The sequence below is a fragment of the Spodoptera frugiperda genome, chromosome 10 (assembly GCF_023101765.2).
Source record: "Spodoptera frugiperda isolate SF20-4 chromosome 10, AGI-APGP_CSIRO_Sfru_2.0, whole genome shotgun sequence".
Lineage (NCBI taxonomy): Eukaryota > Metazoa > Arthropoda > Insecta > Lepidoptera > Noctuidae > Spodoptera > Spodoptera frugiperda.
In genome coordinates this window covers 234,020-249,014 of record NC_064221.1, presented here as the reverse complement: position 1 = coordinate 249,014, position 14,995 = coordinate 234,020, and the positions used below count along the sequence as shown (strand labels likewise).

The following is a 14,995-nucleotide window of genomic DNA, read 5'->3' as shown; positions in this document are numbered from 1 at the left end:
GGACATGCAGTAGAACTACATTCTTTGTTTTTTAAACGTTGCCCCACACTAGGATGTTTCCCTGTGTTGTGGATGCGTTTACGGTCATACAATACATTCACATACACCCAGAATGAAACCACAATTAATGGATCACACAAAGTGTTGCTCTGTGCGGGAATCGAACCCGCTACAATTTGCATCGGAACCAGTTGTCCAGCCACCGCGCCAGCCAATAGTAATAATTGCATGAGTAGAAGCATTGGTGGATAAGTCTTGTCATCGTTGTTGATGCAATTGATACCTACTAATTAATGATTATTCAGTAAATAACACCCATAATACATATTTTCCCCTAGTTTCCGATGAGAGAAATAATCACATGTGCCAGGCAACTAATGTTGTAAAATTATTGGTAGTATTAAAGGGTTCTATGTTACAAGTTACATTTTCCTTATAACGACGTTTTTGTTTAGTAATTTAAGGATAGATAAACCATACTATAATACTGTGTACACAATGCTAGAATATACTTAATATTCTTCCCGTACTTAGCACTTACTCAGCAAGCTCATAGTAAAAACAAAAGAGTAAACAAAACACACGTCACTCAGACTGGTTCCTCTGTGTCACCTCCATCGTAACGTCAATGGAAGAGCTCAACCGAGTGACCCAGTTAGCGCGATCGATGCGCCGGGGTCAACGGCCTCGCCTGATTGATCACCAGTTTGGGAAACGCTGGAATGTTGCCAGATAGTATACAGCAACCGGTAATTGCAGTAGCTTTTAAACAGCGCTAATATAACGGCAACGAAGGTGACAAAGAATAATTGTTTTATTCAGGAAATGTTGATGAATGAGCCGACTTTGTAATGAGGACAACCTCCCTCCGTGGGGAGGGAATGACTGTGTTGTCGGAGAATGGGGAAACGACCTCTGATTACACGATGCGGTATTTTATTAGAGATCTAAGGTAGGGATCTCACCAGTGAGAATTAATAACAATAGGTATTATGGATGGACGCTGTTTTTGTGCTTAAGTTACATTTGTACCTACTTATGAAAGAAATCACTGATTAAAAAAGACTTGCAATGACTGGGACATCTAGAGGATACTGTAACACATCCTACCGTATGGTGCTTTTTAGTACACACATCAGATCTGTAAATACTGGTTCTCAGTCGGTATATTAGTTGAGAAAACCTACAATACCGCCCCATGGCTCAGTTTTATTAGAAGAAAAAACGAGAGCATAATAAAATTTCCGTCCAAACATAAACGTACGTGAGTAAATGTACATATGGAGGAAGTTCTCATATTTCCAGTGTACTCGCCCGCCGTATATTTGGTGGAGTGATCTCATCGCCATCGATTGCTGGCTGTGCTCAGCTGATCCAGACGCAGACAGCCGCCTGACCCAGATAGTGAACGAGGCATGACCTCCGGTGACCTCCGGCGAGGAGCCGCATGCACGTGGCAAGCCTTGGACTCCACAAAGGTTGTACATTGAACGGCTTTCAAGGAAAAGGGATTGTTGTGCTGTTTTGTTCAATAACATCAATTGGGGGAAGTTCTTGCCTTTTGTTTACGGCCGGATTGAGCTTTTAAACAGATTTGATTTAATGTCCTTGATTTACGTGAGGTAACTTCCATTTAATCTTTAATGTCCATAAACTTGGTAAACAAAGATGAATTCAATCATTTTGATCTTTATTAGCCGAGATTTTTACAAAGTCGCTACGTCGACCTACATAATTACTTTCAGTTCTCCTGTACATTTCATCTTATTCAGAGACATTCATGAAATGATATGATATAAATTATATCATTCTCTCATCTCCTTTTGTAATCAAAATTAATCTGTTCGGACATCAACAATACACTGAAGTGCTATTTGGGAAGCAATTCATTGCACGCCTCAGTCATTGGACATTCGACATCCATTTAAATTAAAGAATTTTATGACACAACTAGCTATTGCCCGAGACTTCGTCCGCGTAGAATTATGACTTCCGACAGAATTTGGGATATATAATTTACTTCTAAAAGAAAATATTTTCTCTTAAAAAAAACAACCTAAGTTACTTCTTGGTATATTAGCTACCTGCCAATAAAAGTCTTGTTAAAATCGGTCCAGCTATTTCACAGATTAATCAGAACCAACAGACAGACAAAAATGGTAATATATGTTATTTTAGTGCACGTATCGCATGTCTATAAATATGCATGTAGTAAAAAGCGATTATTTGAATGTTAAAAACACACTCTAATGTTATTTATTATTATATATTAAGTGTAGAAGTGTAGATTCCTCGTCTACACAACATTACCCCTTTTATTCCTACCTATTCAATTTCTTATTCAGATCATTAAAATTGTAACATAACGCGGGTAATGTGGCGAGTAACCTAGTGACACCAGCTCGGAAGCTTATATTGAAAATTTCGACATAAAAGCTGATTACTAGTCGTCTGGTATTGACACGACACACTCATGTAAAGATATTCTTGAATCACTGTCGCCACGGATCCCTTGCGTTAAACATATCAGCCTACTTGCCCTTTGAACCTAAAAAAAGGTACAAAACCTCAAGTAAAAATAAACTTCCCGCCCGCCACCCGACATTTACTCAAAATAATGTTGATTACATCAAAGACCAATAAAAAAAGAACGAATCCTCGAATGAAAGGTATCACGTAATAAAATAACCATAAATATGATTAAAATACCTATTAAAAATGTAATAACTCTGCGTGTGATGTAACTGTGTCGTTACCATTCATTCACTCGTTCATTCATTCATTCATTCCATTCGTTCTATTCGCGGCAACACTGCTGTATTTCCCTGTCTCATTCAGCTGTTCACTGGGTCGTGTCGTTTTTATTACTTAGGACAGGCTCTAAAATGTACTATTTATATTGTGTGACTCCATTAAGTATTTGTTATTCATATTATTATCTATCTGTATCGTAAGCTATTTAAAACAGACCAATGTAATTTGTTATTTTCAAAAAAGAAGACAACTGAGAGGTGCTGCTGATTCCAAAAGTTTCTATTTTTATCGGAACGTAGCTCATGACTATGCAGAAACTTATTGTTTTAGTGTGCGAACAATCATGAAAAAGATAATACTAATTGTAGTCCGTAGCCAAACAAGCATCATGTATAAGTGTACATATATTCTTAGATAACCATGAAAAGGTTTGGGAACCCCTGGTTTAATCCATTGACTCTCAAAACAGTTGAGACAAACGAGTTGTCGATCAATTACTGCGACCAAGTTACAGGTATACACCACACGTAAGGAAGATATCTACGTCAGTTCTTAGATAAATGGATTCTAGACTTTATTTAGAAAACAATAGAGTACGTTTTTAATAAGGCAGTGTAGAATATGCTATTGTGCGTTAGAGACAAACTTCCGAATGTAAGGAAAGTATGAAGAATTTAGTATTATTCTAAGGTAGCGCTTCTGATATCTATGAGGCAGGACAATTGTATTGAATGTCTTGCGTTATTTTTGTGCATAGCATAAAATTATCTTAACGTGCTTTCAAATTGAGGGGAAGAAGCTTTTAATACAAATTTTTAACCGACTTCAAAAAAAGAAGCATGTATGTTTATGCGCAATTATCTCGCATTTGGCAGAACTAACGTTTTCACTTAAAAATGGAGGTTCGCACATTAGCATGTGTTTTTAGTTCATGGTTCAAACAGTTTCTTTTTACGTATAATGTAAAAGTAACCGTCATTAAAATAATCTTCATTATATTACAGCCTTATTTGTATCGTTTGATTTCTGATTACTCATTGTAATCACTATAATCTAGGTACCATGACGAGCCAAACAGCTTTCACTAAAACAGTTATCAACTTGTAATTGCTGAACCTTCGAACAGAGACTCATTATATAGTTGTTAACATTACAGGAACCCATTTCAGGGACCCATTCTCCGCTAGAACAAATGGCTTCCCTTACTTATTGTGCGAACCAACTTCTACCCCCCACTCTATACACAGCACATCAACCTCACCTTTCATTAACAAAACAATTTCAACTCTACGCTGAAGTGAATAGGATATAACTTGACCTGTTTAATGGTATTGTTTGATGTGCTGTGTATACAGGGTGTATTGACGAAATAGGGCGGTAATCAGAGCATAGCACAAAGTTGCGAGCGACGCAGACAGGTCACTTGACCTCGTTCCGTGTAATGGCGACAGTTGTGACCTGCAGTCACCTCTGTGACATGGATCAGGAAGGTTATTGAGCTGGTGATCCACGGAGAAAGGCAGGTTTGACATTAAATAGTGATTTTAATAACTAAAAAGTTCAAAATGTAAAAAAACATACCGATCGAATTGAGAACGTCCTCCTTTTTGGGAAGTCGGTTAATAAAAATATTTCATTAAGGTATTTTAGTTTCTTTAAACGTTTTTACATTCTATTCTATTGTCTCTTGAATGCTACCCTATTTCGTGTGTACATATAACCACTATGTAAACGGCTAAGAAGTTTGTTAAATGTTAACATATATTAAATTCCAGAACCTAAATCCATAACCCACACTTCAATCAGCTCGGATTCCAAGTAACATCCATTTGGCCACAGAACAAAGGAGTCACGTTCAGAGCCGTGAACAAATACAGGTCTATGTTCCCCGTGTACCTTCACACGGTGTCTGTGTGGGAGATGCTTCAGTGATCAGCTCCCGATTGTTAGAGCCTGATGTTCCGCTACACCGGAGAGGAATAATTGTCAGCATGCTGACGTGTGCATGTACTGCTGGTGGAGATGTTGGCAATCTATATCTCGATACTCCATACTTTTAATATATACTCCATACTTCTAATATTTAAAACTTAAGAGTTTGTTTGTTTGAACGCGCTAATTTCCAGATTTATTGGTCCCAATTGAATATAATTCTTTTTGTGTTGGATAGTTCATGTATATAAGGCTATAAATTATCGCGTTACGATCAATAGGAGTCGAGCAGAGTGAAACCGCGCAGAGTTAGTATTGAATATATGGAATAATTGTGATATAACGTAATTTTAGGCTTTATAGTCTCCGTAGAAGTAATAAGAAATAAATATGGGAGAGTTATGCTTTGGCACGAATGGATTGGCTTGACCAGTGATACCTCGGCCTCACAGGAAACCAAGGCGTTGTATTTAATCGTGTGACTAAAGTTACAGGAGGTCCTTATAATTACCTTTTCCTCAATCTCCGTAGTCCCCGAATCCCCAACAATCCTTAAACTCCTTTGGGTTCTTTTCGAAGCATCAAAAGAAGCTCAAAGTATTACAGTCTAACTACAAGACATTACAGTCTAACCTGGTAATCGAACTTATGATTCAGCAGTCACATTCTCGACTACTAGACGTACAAAAGCTGAATATACATATGTATAATGGTATGATATTAACTAGGTACAATGTATTCAATGCCTGTACGAGTAATTACCTATTATTGCGAATGTATTGTGTGTTGTGTACATCCAGGGAACCTATTGTTGGGGCATTAATTAATTATTGCAGTCTATGTTATTGTACTCCGAAATTAATTCATTTGTGAATCAATAATGAATCGAACAGTATTGAATTACTGTTTATAAATTGAATAAAAATAATAATGATTGGAATTCATTTTCAGCGTGTCGTCAAACGGAGTTCATTTGTTTTCATACATACATACATATTGTCCCCACCCTATGTAACGGGTGTTTCTAGGTGCATCATATTACTGAAAAACGTTTGACAGTATTTTTGAGATGGCCTTTTTTTAAGGCATGAAGAACATTCAATGATATCTCCCGCCTTGGACGAGGCGAGAGGGATTGTCAAATTCTTACTGACTAAAAACCACCTCGTTCCTACTCCTGCTTTTCTAGCCGGTAAACCCGCTAGGTAGTCCGCAGCTCTGGCCTGGCAATCGACCCCGAGCCCCCATACACTGCACTGACACATAAAACTAGACCAACGACATATGAAATGAAAAAGTAAAAAGATTAAGTACAACAATTTAGAACACCCTCATTCTAGTCAATACGAATACAAAATACATGTGGACAGATATATAGCCGCTGTAATTTGTCAGCCTTGCTCCGCCACCGTTTATACCAGCATTTATATCTGTCCCCGACTCCCAGCTCCTGCTCGGAATAAAAGAGTTGAACGTCTCTGCGAACGTTACGTCACGTCGCACGCGTGGGTGTGAGCTTTATCACCATTTTGTTAGGGAAATGTTACCGCGTATGGCAAGGGTTGTGTAGTGAATGGAGGGCGCAGTTGTGGAGTTGTGGCGCAGAATGTTTTAGCGTTTGAATTGGAAAATATAAAATGTTGCAAGGAAAACGAATGCTTCACAAAACTAGTCATTGTGAACGTGTAGGTTTATTATTATTTTATTATGACTTTTGTGAGACACGCAAAATTAATACTTATGTTATCTTAATCACGTAGAAGCAAAACTGTCGCCAGGTCGTGTATCACGAAATCCTGCTCATGAATATAAGCCTCTAGCATGGCTTGAAACTAGTTGAGTTCCTTGTCAAACAGTTGCGTGAATATGCCGATAACATGATAATTAGTGTAGCTTTATTAATACCATGTTATAGTGCATTTATGATTAAAATCACATTTCCACTGCTGAAATTAGTCCTCCTTTAATTATTCATTTATCCATAATTTAACAACAATATAAACTGATGATACCCGTGATGATAATAATTTAAAAGCTATTTCTAATTGTAAAAGCGTCAAACCTTTGCATTAACAAAATAACTAATGCAAACTATTTTCAATGCCTTCAATTTGAAAGTGCTTTAGGATAAATAAATTCTAAGGAAAACTTTGACCAACTTTTTCTGGCATTACTAAAGAGATAGTAATAATAACACATGTTAGAAAAGGTCAAGGTCGAACATGAACACTCCACTCTACCCTACTCCGTGGCACCTCACCCCGCTCAGGTTAAAGGTAGCATGGAAGCGGTGGCAGGGTTAACTCGCAGCTTATCAGTTGTTGTAACAATCGCAGGTCGGGGATACCTCGGGCACGTTTTATTTCTTTATATTCAGACCGGGGTACAAAAGACCCCGTAAATCCCACTATTGTGTAAAGCGGACCACAAGTAAGTTGTGGCTGTTGCAAGGTTAAAAGGGTTCCAATACTACTTGGGACTGAGTGTGGTAAGTTTTGGGAGTTATGTGAAGTTTGGTAGTTGGATAAACCTACTTTAGATTTTGTTACTACGATATATTTGTAAAGTATTGTTCAAGGTTTTTTTTCTTCACTACATAGTATAAAACAAAGTCGCTCTCTCAGTTCCTATATACCTTTGTAGGCTTAAATCTTTAAAACTATACAACGGATTTTGATGCGGTTTTTTTAATAGATAGAGTGATTCAAGAGGAAGGTTTTATATGTATAATACATGCATAATATATCTCCATTGCACCCATGCGAAAAAATACATAAAAAATGTCGACTAACTGAGAAATCTCAAAAAAATTAAAGTATAAAGATTTTTTAAACTTAAATATCTTCATATGTGACAGACTAATCCTAATCGTGAAATAATTGTTTCTAGTAACAGACTAATAAAGTCTACGAGACCGAATGGCAATAAAAATATTTATATATATGTACGTGAATACATTTTATTGCCCTTCCAGTAAGCGGACGTTGACCTCCGCTAGACGCCCTAATGAAGCCTTCACAACTAGTTTAATGAATGCACACATAAATGACTCCAATTATTATTATATTATATTAATGTCTCTCCTGAAATAATATTTTTTCAGTCCCCATCCACAGTAGCAGGTGCAGTTTTCCAAATAAATTACTGAACGTGACTTTCATACTTTTCATTAATTCCCAACTCTGATAAATATTATTATAATATTTCTGAAAATTAATTCAAAGATGTTATCTCTTGTTTTAATTATGACTTGAATTTATTTTAATATACAGAATCATTGTTATTTTCTGCAATAACTAAATCTACTAATATTATAAATACAAAGTTTGTGAGTATGGATGTTTGTTACTCTTTCACGCAAAAACTACTGAAGGGATCGTGATGAAATTTGAAATAGGGATAGATTTTAGTATGGAATAACACATAGGCTACTTTTTATCCCACGGAAACATGGGCGAAGCCGCTGGCAGAAACTAATACATAATAGTTATGTGTACATTGTGTTCTTCTTGAAAAATTAACCTTCAAAAGTAACAAACTCGTAAAATAAATTGAAAATATCTAGCATACTTTTTAATACTTAGTATCAAACCGAAATCTTAATTTACTACTAGAACATTTTTCTTTTACAATACAAACGAGTTCAAAGAATAAACCGATCGCCCATTGAAATATATTTGGCCAACCTTTGTGGCAAGTATACTTGACAAATATATTGGGCCAACGTTTGTGGCAAGTATACTTGACAAATATATTTGGCCAACGTTTGTGGCAAGTATACTTGACAAATATATTTGGCCAACCTTTGGATCGAGGGTACTCCAGAGGAGGGTACGTACTCAAATAATTGGAACCTGCCTTATCTGTTTGTGGTCCACGACTCGACACAAAGTATTGCGTAGTAACCAAATGCTTACTGCGCACAAATTGACATGACTTGAATGTGTTGATAGAATTGTAGTTATAATCTGTATTGTGAGTGAGTTAAAGTAACTCTTACTGAGACATTTGTTTTGATTACTTAAACTATTCCTTAGTAATGATTTTGATCTGAAAACAATGGCTAAGGACTGTGTTAAGTAGATAATCATTATGATAGATGGCCAGGGCTTAGGTTCAATTGTAAAGTTAAATGTGTTTTAGTATATTAATTTTCAATAAAGAACATTAAAGAAGAAGCTTTAAGTCGGATTTTTAAACTTAGTTAATTGAAAATGATTTATTGACATTCTTCTGGACTTTGTATAGGTTATATGAAACAATACAGTTAAGAACAATAGCTTTAAGCTTGGAACGCTTAAACCAGAAAAAATATTAACGTTATCATTAAGCGAAAAGTATTTTTTGTTGTAAGCAGTCGAAGCTAAGTACAGTCACGCACAAGATGTCCCCTACTGCCCCCCCCCCCCCCTATAGGCCTACATAATCCCGTAAAACACGAAGACGGCGTCTGAGTGCCATTGTTTGCCACGCCGACGCTCTTCATAATAAAACACTACAGAAGCTCTAATACAAACAGATCCGCCGGAAAATGGTGGCGGAAGCGGCGCGGATGTGACGTCACGCTCATTAGTGACGTCAGCGGATGTAGCCGGGAGTCCCGGAGGCAGAGGGTTCGCTACTACGCTTTGTAGAGTGACCAATTGTTTATAGATGGGACTGTGAAGTCGTTCGCAAGGATTTTGTCTCGATGATTTTATATACGTAACATGTGGTCATGTATTTTTTGTGTCTAATTTAAAAACTACATTGTTGACTATCCAGAGTCTAATGTATAGGTATACGTATGTACTTGTATTATACTTGTTTCTAATTTCATTTTTATGTCTATGTCGTATACTTCTCTCTGCATCACCTCTGGGTGACCTCTGGGCTGGACTGAAAAATAATGCCAATGGCATTAAGTCCACCTAATATACGATTGTGTATGAAGCTTTAATAAATGAATAAAATAAATAAATGTTTGTTTAAATAAAACCAATCTTGAAGATTTTTTTTTAATATAATTAATATGAATTAAAAATACTTTACTTACTAATTCAATTCAATGTTAATCCTATTTTAATCTACATATCTCTTTTTTAAAACCTGCTTCTCATTTAATATTTGTAAAAACATTTTTAACGAATACTTAGTCCAACTATTTAGAAGTTTTGCACTTAGCAACACATTAAGTAACTATATATGTTGTATTAAATGAACTGCCTACAATCCTACATATAGTAAGTGTTCTCTTCACTTCATTAGCAGATGGGGGAGACATTAGTTTTACGCAACAACTTACAACTTCACTAATGAGTACTGTAGTTGAATAGTTCACTCACTGAGTCACTGCTAGTTAGGAAACTATATAGAAAGCTTCATCATTTATTTAACACATGTGCGAACAAATATCACACAGCTACGAACTTACTACGTCGCTACGCTTACTACGCGCTACGAAATTACTACGCCAATCTGGAACTATTCGTTCGAGGTTTCTCGTGCATGAGAGTGCCCGTTCGAAACCAAGCAAGAACCAATGTAACTTTTTGTATGTACTTTCTTAGATTATTTACTATTGACAAATGGTGAAGGGAAACATCATGAGGAAACCCAGCATTAGGTATATAATTTCTATACGCCTTGAGCAAGCGAGATCATTAATGCACTTAAGCTGTTTTATGTGTGATGAAATGCAAAAGCAATCTTCATTTATTTAACACATGTTAGGCCGAACAAAATATATAACACAGCTACGAAATTACTACGACGCTACGCCTGCTACGCGCTACGAAATTACTACGCAGTGCTACGCCCACATTCATTTTAGCCACATCATTGAATCAGATTTCGTCATACAAAGGTGTAAAACGCCGCAATAAGCTGCTCCGGCCGCGAGGGAGCGCTGCCACCATCAGTGATCCATCATAATGTAGTATTGGAGCAAGGAGGTCGTGTGTTACAAGGTGGCAAGGTGTGGCGCGTCATTACTCCTCATCAATCAGGGCACGTCTCCAGTCAGGAGAGAATACATTGCAGTGGAATACATTTATTTAATGATCTTTAATTGTTTTAATCAGTTAGATTATGTGTGTACGTATTATTTTTATTTAGTTCAGTAGAATTATTTAGGATTGTTTTGTTGGTCAAATGGTATTCGTTGGGCTATCAGGTATGGAGTATTGGGTTTGATTCTCAAGTCGGATAAAGTAATGTTTTATTAGTAAACTGTAAACAGAGAAGTTGTGTTGTATTAAGGGTTTTGCAAAAAAATATTTATAGAAGACCGTATTAAAATCGACGACATTTTTATTTCTATTTTCATAACTGTTTACATAACAAACAGTTAAGTTATTAGAACAACTCAGTAACATTATAAGCTCGACACACAATCGTGTTCATCTTCATAATGCCTCAAACAAATACACGCGAAGGATTACGTTCGGGTAATTTTTCATCAATATTCAGGCACATGTTGATCCTCCATACCTCTCTACTTAATTCCTTCTCGGGCTGATTCATCCTGTTATACTTGTTTCCTAGCAATTAACAACGAAATTATTTCGTCGGCTTTTGTAATTGAATCCATGTTTACTTGGGTGATAACAAAAATATAAACAATGCTTTAATTTAAGTGGGTATGTTGTCTGTATATCACAATTTTAGAGTTACTTATTTATAATATTTTTATAACTATCGTGACGCATGCTATATTAACTAAAAATCACGGCTTGGAGAAAAGTACTACTAGTTTCGAGTTACTGAGGGACTCTTCATGATGAGCTTTGATTCTGTGACTCGAAATTGGTGATCTCTCGAAGTTGGCCTTTCTCCATTAATTTACGCGAGTAAACCGTGATTTTTAGTTTATAATTAATATATTTTTAAGTCAGCACTTGATTGTATCAAGCATGAAAATCTATTTATAAACCAAAGACGTTAACGTAACTACGTTATATACGCTTTGCTTGCAATCTAAAGCAAATGTCGTCTAGCGGATAAGCACGACCGCGGGTAAAGCTTAACCTTTTGAAAATTCCCTGAAAAACACGCGGTTCACTGAAGTAGTTACACGGATAAGCAGTTTGTTATAAGTTTAATCTGAAAGCTGCTGAAGTAACGTTCATTCGTTGTGAAAGGTTCTGCTTTTGTTACGTAAACTTCATTATAAACCTGAGCTCAGTTTTTCAGGGAATTTCAGCGAGTTACACTTTGTTCAGACGCTGTAACTTTGTATAGTTCTCAGAGAATACTCCGTTCATCGCAATCAAGTGTAATCAAGTAATAGTGCTTGGCAATTCCAGGAATAATTAATCTTAGTGTTTAAGGGGATTAATATTGCTTCGGTTGGCGCGCTGACTGGGCAACCGACTGCTGCGCAATGTGCAGCGGGTTGTATTCCTAAACAGATCAACTCTTTGTGTAATCCACAAACTATCGTTTCGAATCTGGTTGTCATATATGTGTGAACTTGTAAGTGTTTGTTAAACGCACCACGACACAAGAGAAAATCCTAGTGTAGAGCAAAGTTTTTACTTTAATAAAAAGCAAAGCGTTGTTGGATTTCTTCTTAACTATATACGGTACATAATCTCATTCTCATTAAACGTTTCATCTATGAATTATAACAAAACAGATAAAACTTAGGTTTGCACTGAATATGTGTACTTTAACAAAACTCTTGGGATTACGAATATGTTATTTCATCTTTACTAGTTCACCGTCTCTAATTCAGTTTCAGCAGTAAATGAAAATTTAACAGCGAACGAATATTAGTACACAAACTTCATCGCTCTGTATCCTCCACGGAATTAAATCTCAGTGAATCGTTTGTGAAGTCAGGGAGGGCACTCCTCGCTCACTCTAGACTTCATCTCAAATAGTTAAATAGTTACATTGACTGGGTCTGAGGACAATTGTTATCATTTCTAATTTATCTATTATTAATTGTATTGTGTATAGACTTAGGTTCAGATTGGATTGGTCTGTTATTTGTATTATAATCAATTTATTTTTGGTACATGTACATTATTGTTTCTCGAAGGTATGTCCCATGACCACATATAAAGTTGTATATTTTTGAGTCCATGGACTTTATTAATATACTAGCTTCCGCCCGCGATCCGTCCGCGCGGATGTCGGTTTTTTTATTTCTCAATAGTAACTCTGTGAAATCTTATAAATATCTATTGGACCCAAATACGGCGAGGCCTATACTAATTAAGGAGATCCCTCTATTGAACTACTGCTGTTAAGCAGAATAAAACTGAAAAATAAAGATTTTTTTTTCTACGTATTTTTCCAGGATAAAAAGTATGCTATTTTATGCCCAGGATAATAAGATATAATAATACCAAGTTGCATCGAAATCGAACCTTTAGTTTTTACGTGATGCCTGAACATATATAGACAGACAGACAAAAAAATTATATTTGGGCTTGGTAATCCAGTAACACTCCCTGCTATTTATTTTTTCAATATTTTCAATGTACAGAATTGAACCTTCAACAGTTTATTATATGTATAGATGTATAACAAGTGTACTCTACCGTTACCTAACTACTTTACTATAAGCTCAGACAGAGTAACGTTGAATTCAAAATGTATTTTAATCCCGGCTAACTAACACGGCACGGTCCAACTTGTACCGTTCAACTCATGTCGACGTGTTTGCCAGCCCTGAGTCCATCAAATAACATTTTCCCAGTACTGGGAACTGTTTGAAAGCGCAGCGCAGCCCGTATTTACTCATATATTTAAACTTTGTACATTTCGCTCGCTTTCTCGTTCATTCATTCGTTCACATTACGTTCGGTCCCGGTTCCGTTCGCAGGTCAAAGCTCTGTTTATCACTGCGGTTGTTTACGAAAACATGTCAAAGAGTTAGTTTACTGGGAATTTTAATAAAATAATTCAACTGAAAAATAAATATAAAGCAGCACAAACAGGCGTTTAAATCACTTTCTTTTACGTTAGTAAACAATTTATATTTTATCGAGTGTACTTTGTAAAACGAGTTATATTTTAAACACGTTTTCTTCTCAATGTGACAGTTTCAAGTCACACCGTTACAGCGTTATCTAAAACAAGTAAGTATCATAATAAAACAATGTACATTACATAGAAAATGGAGTCACGAAACTCGATACTTTACGCACCAACTTGTTAGAACGCGTAACAAACAGCAAGAGATAAAACTAGTTACTCTTGTAAGTATCACAATAATAATAACAAGTTGGCAACACACGACGTGCCAACTGTCCGCTAACTAAATATTATCAGCTGAACAAAACTAGTTGGGAGTAGATGTCCGTCGCTGGGAGCATGCCCGCCGGCCACACGTGCGTGGCGAGTGAAACCAATCGGTTCCCGACATCAATGGCGCGCATCGATCATGTTCACTCGCTCATCTCTAACTTCATAATTACAACGAATGCCGTACTATGGGAACTCGATTGACACAATGAGCAACATCATTCATTTGACCATTCATCACCACGCTTGCTGAATGCGGATTGGCGAATGTTTTCCTTCACCGTTTGTCCGTGGTGTATAAATAATTTTAGATCTAAAAAGTCACTCGGAAAAATTCTAAAGACCTTCATGCACGAGAGGCGAACTTCTTAAAGTTCCGACCACCACGACACATTGACTTGAGCCGTATTAAGTTAACGCTGTTATATATTGAATTAAGTGTGGGAGAGTCATGCTGCGGTATGAATGAGCCGGCTCGACCGGAGTGATACCACGACCTCACCGAAAACCTACGTGAAACAACGCTTGCGTTGTGTGAGTGAGGTTACCGGAGACCCAATCCCCCCTTCCCAATCTTCCCAATCCCTGATTTTGGTCCATAAGAAAACCTATATTTTAGAGAACAGCAGCTGATTCAAGTTCTAATTAGTAAATCATTATAAAATACTAAAAATACTTATATAAGTTGAACAGTTTGTTTGTCTGAGGGTGCTAGTCTCCGGAACTGCTAGTTTGATTTAAAAAAATATTTTTGTGTTCGATAGCACATTTAGCAAAGAATACTAGGCTATATAGAAAACATCTTTTTTTATGGGGAATATCATCCATGAGTTCTTTCGCCATAGGCGAGGCAAGATTGAGTGTCAGACCCTTACTAACTAAAAACCACCCCGTTCCTACTCCTGCTTTTCGAACCGGAGCCCCGGTAAACCCTATAGGTAGTCTGCAGCTCCGGACGCGCCGCACGCACAGGTCTGGTTCTGATCGGGCGGCAAGCTACCCTTGCTCGCCGTCCGCAGGCCCGCACTTACGGTGGCTACAGATTGTCGCGCGATCCCCGACGCCCGGAGTG

At 36.9% G+C, this 14,995-nt stretch overlaps 1 protein-coding gene across 1 annotated transcript in view; it reads right to left on the bottom strand.

Moving 5' to 3' along the window:
- Positions 1-14,995, bottom strand: part of LOC118277641 (uncharacterized) — a 230,047-nt gene that overhangs the window by 103,783 nt on the left and 111,269 nt on the right. The window lies entirely within an intron of this gene.